Source organism: Lycium ferocissimum, unplaced genomic scaffold (genome assembly GCF_029784015.1).
Source record: "Lycium ferocissimum isolate CSIRO_LF1 unplaced genomic scaffold, AGI_CSIRO_Lferr_CH_V1 ctg10499, whole genome shotgun sequence".
NCBI lineage: Eukaryota > Viridiplantae > Streptophyta > Magnoliopsida > Solanales > Solanaceae > Lycium > Lycium ferocissimum.
In genome coordinates this window covers 1-7,980 of record NW_026713342.1, presented here as the reverse complement: position 1 = coordinate 7,980, position 7,980 = coordinate 1, and the positions used below count along the sequence as shown (strand labels likewise).

Here is a 7,980-nt window from a genome sequence, read left to right as displayed (position 1 = left end):
GCTTTGTTTATGTCAACATTAATAGGAACATGAATAATCTAGAGCGTGATTCGATGTACGATAGGTTGGATGGCCGAGGGGGTATAAACTCTAGCTTTGTAACCGGTGTAGATAATTTTATCCAATTTGCACTTTCTCAACGAAATTACATGAGCGGTAACAAGGTTAGCTGGTCAGAATTCATTGACGTGCTACTCATTGAAGGTTCTGCATTTTAGCTGCTGTTGTTAGCTGCTGTTGTTGAGGTATTGTTGCCTGCTATTGAAGTTCTTCTCACTTAAGTTTATTGATCTCCTCTCTCTCTGTACAATAACTTGACTATTGATTTGTATAAAATGATAAATAGCAGTTGTTGACGACAAAGAACTGCTACATTTTTTCTACAACTGATGAGCAAGTATTGCCAAAATTGAATTTGATGAAAACTACTGCTTGTGTTGTCATGTATTCTGCATTTTCTGAAATTCTGCAATGTGAACTTCATGCTATGCTGCAGATTTCCAGGTGCTGCAATTTGAGATCCTGGAAACAACTTAATACCAATTACTAAATGTAGTAAAACCAAACCGCATATGCAGTTTCATTAGTTCTACCACACCAGTAGCCAATTCCTAATATTTCACAAAAATTCCAAATCTTATCTTGATGTACTAAAAACCAACAATTAAGTGACTGCTTCCAGCATATTGGTGAGGCCCTCCATAGCTAGAATAAAAAGGAATGGATAGTTAGTTTCAGGTCTGAGGCCCTTCTGAGGGAAGAAGCCTACTAGTCCTCTGTTGACAAGCTCTGAGAATTTAACTGAGGATTCCTTAGAATCTTCTCATATTTCATTCTCAAATAAAGAAGAAGCCTACTAGTCCTCTGTTGACAAGCTCTGAGAATTTAACTGAGGATTCCTTAGAATCTTCTCATATTTCATTCTCAAATAAATCTTCTCCTCATGTCTATATATGTAGTTCCTTTCCCTGTCTTCTGGTTGACCATTTTTGTCGTGAGACCTACCGTACATGAATTAAAGTCATCTGGACATCTCAATTGTTACATATTCATTTATACTTTTATCAGGGAGTGCCTCAAGCTGATTCCTTATCAGATTTGGTTGTTTCAGTAATTCCGTTTAATTCTGATTGTCCTAGATGGAGGGTTGAATTTTGTGATATGTTGGTACTAGGTTACTGGTGATGACAAATGTAATCTAGCCTTAGAAACTGTTAACTGATCATGTGTGTCATACCATGTATAATTTTCCCTTTTATTGGAATTCAACAATGTTTCTTGTAATTACTAATATATAGAAGAGGCTTGGAAGCAGCTGGCTGTTGTCTTGCCGGCTTGCCGACCAAGGCCTACTTTTGTAATTTCAATCTTAATTTTGGTCTTCGTGTCTAACACGTGTTGATTCAGATAATAGCTGTTGCACATGCGCAGTCCTAAATTGCCCTTCAGCTATGTTGGCGATGAAGTGGCCGCTTCAAATTGTGTGTAATTTGTGTGCTTTAACTCTCTTTCCGTTTTCTGCTCTGCTGTTTCCTGATCATCTACCTTTGTTTGGTTGTTTGATTTCTGAGCTTCTTCATCTGAGGTGATGAGCAATCTGTTACCGCTAATTTCTGCACAATTATTGGGTCCTTTTCTGCTATTCCAGTTAGTAGAGGAAGTGTCGTAGTTTGCTAAATTAGCTTCTCACTAGTGTGTCTAAACCACGTTCACTATACTTTTCAGCTGACTTGCAAAAACTTGTACTCAAACAATTAACCGTTGTAGCTACAATACTGAAATTTTAAGAATAAAGTGTTAGTTTCACTTCAAACTATCTTTGCATGTTTCACAATGTAACAAGAGGACGATAATGCAGGATTTGTTTGCTATAGCAACTGATCAACCATTCCGTTTCCCTTCAACCTTTACATTTGTGATCAGGGCATTTTCCACGCTAGAAGGTGCTCTCTCTCTCTCTCTCTCATTATGAAAAGCAAGGAAACTTACATTAGTTAAATATACATGTCAAGATCCTTGACTTTTTACAGTCTAGTTATGATGTTATATCTTCTTACAGGTCACTGAACTGAATGTTTTCATCTCTTGTACATACTTTGAAGTGTAACTCTCTCTGTATGTTTGTATAACTTTGTACATGTAAAAATCATTGTCCATGTGAAGCTTCTACAAATGTATTCAAATTCTACAGATTTCTAAGGGTAAGAAAAAATAGCAAGACGTTGCTGCCTGAAACAAAAGCGTCGGTCCTTGGCAGAAACAAACTCTAAAATCAAGCTCAAGAGAGCTAATTTATATAAACAGTTGTTCACTTTCTGTAAAAACATGGTTTTGATGATCTATTTTTAATTTACATCTACACTCATTGTTAATATGTGCAGTTTGACAGAACCATCATTTGCTCGATACTATAAACAAACCCGTACAACCGGTTGACATTGTTTCATGGGTTTGATTCCAACTATAAGTTATTCGTAGGTTTGTGACAATTGGAATTTTCTATTTTCACCACATTTTTGTTCCTTTGGTGGATGAAAAACTTACAGCAGTAGCAGTTTTGGTAATATTTAGTTCTTCATAGTAATTGTAAAATTCAGATTTTGGCATAAGAAGTGCAAATCCTAGGCTGTATTCCATCTGGTTGTCTGAATTATATTATGCAATACGCGTTGTATAAAAATCTCTTTACTAGCAGCCTGCTTGCATTTTACTGGTTACTTTTTTACTGATGGTTGCTTTGATTTCCTCATGTCCACATTTATTTGTAGATATGGCTCGAGGCAGAGGTCGAGGTAGCGGAGGTCGTGTAGGAAAGTCCTCATTTAGGTGTGATTCTACTGGTCGTGCAAACATGCCTACCATTCCCATTCCCACCACAGTTAGTCCTCAACAAGGTGGTACGAGTTTCATAGGTGGGCCAGATCCTATAAACCAAGTTCAAACTTTAGGTGCGCCACCGGTTCAAGCCTCAGGTCTGTTTATTGATCCTCGCATATAATATATTGATCCTTGTAATATAATATGAGCAATTCTAGATCCTGTACGATTTTTTTTTTTTTTAAAGAACTGCTAGTTCCAGTTTTTGATTCAATATGAAATGAATCGTACATCATGATTATTGCATTCAAAACATTTCTAACTATCTCTAAGAATGAAAATATCCTCGAGCTTAGAAAGGCCAAATGAGAGGAACTACAAACCGAATCTAATAACGAGTTGCCTCACAAGGCGAAAACTAAAACAAATTGACATTGTGTTTCCAAGTACGAGGAAATATTGTCAAGAGATCAAAGTAGCAATTAAGGCATAATCAAAATGATCAACACCACCGCCACACCCAACATAACTATGTCCTTCCCTTCTTCGGTGCTGTTAGCATAGAAAGATCGTTGGTTCCACCACGATGAAGCTTCCAAAGAATGGCCACATTATGCTCAATGTCATCAATGCTGCTCTCACTTTGAGTCTCAACTAGAACAGCCATATCAAGAAAAACTTGATGAAGTTTATCCAGGCTCCTTTTTATGTCCATTACAGCCTCATGCCTATCTTTGTCCTCAAGATTCATCTCTCCTTTTTCTAAAAATATTTCAACTTTCCCACTTCCTTCCGACACCATCTTCTCAATCACTTCCTCTGTTGGCTCGTTCGATCAACAACAGTCCCTTCTGCATACGCCATTGATAGTTTCCGATTAGCGACATTAGATTTATCAAGTGCTTCAAGTTTTGCCTTGACAATCTTGGCTTTGCGAAGGACAGATACCATATCAGAATCCATTCTGTCTCTAAGGCCACGAAGGATTTTCGGACCATGAGTAGTTTTTGTTTCTTCATTCAGATTTTGAAGATCAGTTAAGAGATTAGTAATCTCTTCAATGTTACCCTTCACTGCGTCAAGATCCAAGTGGGCTTGTTTTTTCAGTTCAACATAACTTAAGAACGATTTTGTCATGAGATCGTTCATCTTTACTCCAGTTAATGAAGATTCGAATTTCGAAGAGCTTTGTGTTCTTCTCTGAGAAGATGATGATAATGGTGCCTGTCTCCCTCTTCTTGGAACTGTTTGGAAAGAGAAAGGGATAGAATTCTCAGGAGTTTCAAATATTTGAAAGTTTCACTGTCCTGTACAATTGCTGAAAGGGATAGAATTCTCAGGAGTTACAAATATTTGAAAGTTTCACTGTCCTTTACAATTGCTGAAATAAAAATAATTTCACTGTCCTGTACAATTGCTGAAATAAAAATAATCTTGATGGGCAGCATCAGCAACCATAATTTAAACCTCTCAGTTTCCTGCATGTGGTAGCAATCGCCTCTCATAATAGAAACTATAAATTGTAGGTTTGCTTGTGTAACAAGCTGCAGATTTTGTATATCATGATTAGTCATATTTGTAGACTTGCAAACAGCTTGTATAAAAACCTCTTTACTAGCAGCCTACTTGCATTTTACTGGTTACTTTTTTTACTGATGGTTGCTTTAATTTCCTCACGTCCACATTTTTTTGTAGATATGGCTCGAGGAAAAGGTCGAGGTAGCGAAGGTCGTGTAGGAAAGTCGTCACTTAGGAGTAATTCTGCTCGTCATGCAAACATGCCTACCATTCCTATTCCCACCACAGTTAGTCCTCAACAAGGTGGTACAAGTTCCGTAGGTGGGCCAGGTCCTATAAACCATGTTCAAACTTTAGGTACGCCACCGATTCAAGCGTCAGATCACGGTAGTAACCCAACCATCCCTGAATTATCTCCCATTACACCTGATCCGAGCGACCCAATGAGGGTACATCAAATCAGAGCAACACTATCAGCGAAGAAGAGTCCAGTAGTCGCCGTAGGCAGCGGACACTTACACTTGTTACTCTTACTCCTGCGGGGTTAGTCCATGCTTGTATTTTTTTTCTTTTATATATAATTTGTGGTAGGCCTTGAAATAATGTTTTCAAATTTATGCAGGTTGGAACCTTCTAAAGAATGCTCTAATACCATATCCGCATCTTTCAAAAATCAACTTGATCCCAATGGAATCAATTGGAAAGGTGTCTCGGAAGATACTAGAGATTTTTATTTTGGGGAATTCAAGGTATAACTTGCATTGTTCTACATGTTGAATTGTTGATAAGGATCTCTGCTTGGTCCCCTTATGAATGTGCTTATGCATAATTTGCTTTTTGTTTGGTATATCTATTTTACTTTTTATTCATGAAGCTGCATATCCTATTGATGTTGGTCAATTTGCTGTTGCTTGATATAAACAGTCTACTGGACAGGAAGAACTGAAAAGTAGTATCATTAATGACTTAAATCAGTAGGAAATAGCCTGAAATTGTCCTTCTATTTGTTGTTTAGGAACTCTTATTGTCTTTGTTTTCATGTTCTGTTACTTGACTATGAGACAGTGTATATGACCATTTATATCCAAGTTGTATGAAACTCTTTTTTGTTGGTCATCATGAGACTTCAATTACAACTAAAAATGGATAAATATCTCGCTCCCTTATCTTTGGAATTCATTTACGTTTTTATTTGGTAAAATTGAATGGTTAGTACGTATTCTTGATGTTTTAATTTCACTACTTATTACGGGAAAGATATCAAGAAATATTACGGGAAAAATCGAGTCTCGATCGATATTGATCAATGTGAAGCATATTACGAAGCTGCTGGGGGAACAAGGAAGAGAAGAATATATGGTCTTGGATCTCAAGCACAAAGTTATTATAGGCCGAATCTTTGCGTCAATTTTGGCTTTAATGCTTCAACATCAGCACCACCTTCAACTTCTCAATCAGCACCGACAGAAAATATGGAGGAGTTAGTGATGCGATTGATTCCTGCACTGACTGATCGCTTGCTTCCTTTATTTATTGAGAAGGCACGCGGAGTGATTTCTTCACCATCACATCATCCAAATGCTCCTATCGACGTACCATCAGTTGTGACACCCATAGTGCCTCCTCCTACTGCTGCTAACGTTGACGAAGTTGATCCTTTAGTTTCTGATGATGATCGTAGTCCTTCACCCATGCATTAGTTTTTATGTTATCTCGCTTTTTGTTGGAAAGAACAAAATTATGCACTAACAATACTTGATGGATGTGTGGGTTCTTTTGGTAGTTGATAGCTTGGTGTTGTCGGTGTTTTGGACTTAACGATTAGAATTCTGCTATCTATTTTGAATCTTTTTTATGAATATTATTTTATGTGAATGTCAGTGATTTTTAAGGGTATTTATTAATTTGTATTTAGTATGTTTCAACAGGTGTATTTAAAAATTGAAAAAAAAAAAAAAATTGGAAGAAAAATATTTGTGACATATTTGCGACGGATTTTGGTCGTTGCTAGAGGGAAAACAAAAAAGAGGCTACTGTTTACAAAATTGTATTGTCGCTAAATGCAGGGCATAAATAATTCAAATATTTTGCAACGGATTAGCGACAATGGTTTTCGTCGCTAATTTACTAAAACGACGAAATGAAATATGAAATTAGTCACGAAATTCATAACAATAGCAACAAAACATTCCGTTGCTATAATGTGGAACGGATCTGATACGTCGCTACTCTGTCGCTAAGTTTGCTAAGGATTTCATTTTTCCGTCGCTAATGGGTTAGCAACGCGCAAAATCGTAACAGATGACATTCCGTCGCTAATCCGTCGCAACACATGTTTAGCAACAGATACTGCCCGTATAAAATACACGGACCGTATGTACAGCCGTAGGTTCAGTCCAGAATGGCATGTCTGTCTGGACCAGATCTACGGCCAGACATACGGCCAGTAGAAAATATACGAACCGTATGTTGGTCCGTAGATCTCGGTCGGGACAGATTTTAAAATCATATAAGGGACCTCTCTCTCACTTTAATTCATTTCATTTCTCATCTCCACAAGTCAAGAACCCTCTAGAATATTCCCCACACTTCATCCACAAGAATTCAATGGAAATTGATGATCAACTTCATCAAACCAACAAGAATCAAGAGTGTGAAACCCATTAAAGTCATCCAAGCCAAGAAATCCCAAAAGTGGTGAAATAGGGTTTTGGTGCAAGAAGGATACTTCCACTCAAGGCTTGTTTCTACACTATCTAAGGTAAGTTTCATGGTATTTTGATGACGTTTGAAGTATTGATAAGTTGAAACACTTGGATTGTAGAAGAGTATAGAAAATGGGTCATAAATGTGTGAATAGTGTCATTGTCGAGTAGTAGTTGGGAATGAATCATGAAAATGGATATGTTGTGATTATGAATATATTATAAATGACATTTAGAACATGGAATGAGTATTATATGTTAAAGAACATGATAGTGAATTATGATCATGATTTTGGAGGATTGGAGTGAAATCGTGAAATGCGAATAATGTGAACAAATGACGATTGTTGTTTATGATATTGTGATTGATGTTATGAATGTTTGGGAGTTGATATGGAATATGGAGGAAGTCGTATAAACAAAGGAAATGCTGCCCAATTTCCTCTAGCTTTAGTAAGCACGTTCTTATGATTGTGTAGCTAATGTCGATACGAATTCTCTTGAAGGTAGAACGTGCACATTAAAGGAGAACAAGCAAGCGATAGATTAGTTAAACGACAAATGTATGTGAGGCTAGTCCTTTATTTCTAAGGCATGAATCTTATAGCATGAATTTCCTCCTTCTTCATGAATTTCCTATCTTCAAGAAAACTATGAGTCCTTGTTCACGAGTAACCATATGACATAAGAGATACACTATGAGTTCGACAATAATGATGATAAGCCTATGTCTAAAGAATATAGAGTCCATGATATGATGTCCTTATGAAGCTAATAATGTTGATTATTATATACACTCACCTTATATGCTAATCCCTTCAAGGCGAGGCAGAATGTTCATGAATGCTCCATAATGTAATCGGGGGTTCACGACCTTCTGTCACCCCGATAAAGTATAGTTGTCTCCGAGTTTCTATGCATGCACTATGATGAGCATATT

The 7,980-nt window shown here is 37.0% G+C and overlaps 1 pseudogene; it reads right to left on the bottom strand.

Moving 5' to 3' along the window:
• Window positions 1-3,346: 3,346 nt before the first annotated feature.
• On the bottom strand, window positions 3,347-3,966 carry LOC132041493 (syntaxin-112-like; annotated as a pseudogene).
• Window positions 3,967-7,980: the final 4,014 nt, after the last annotated feature.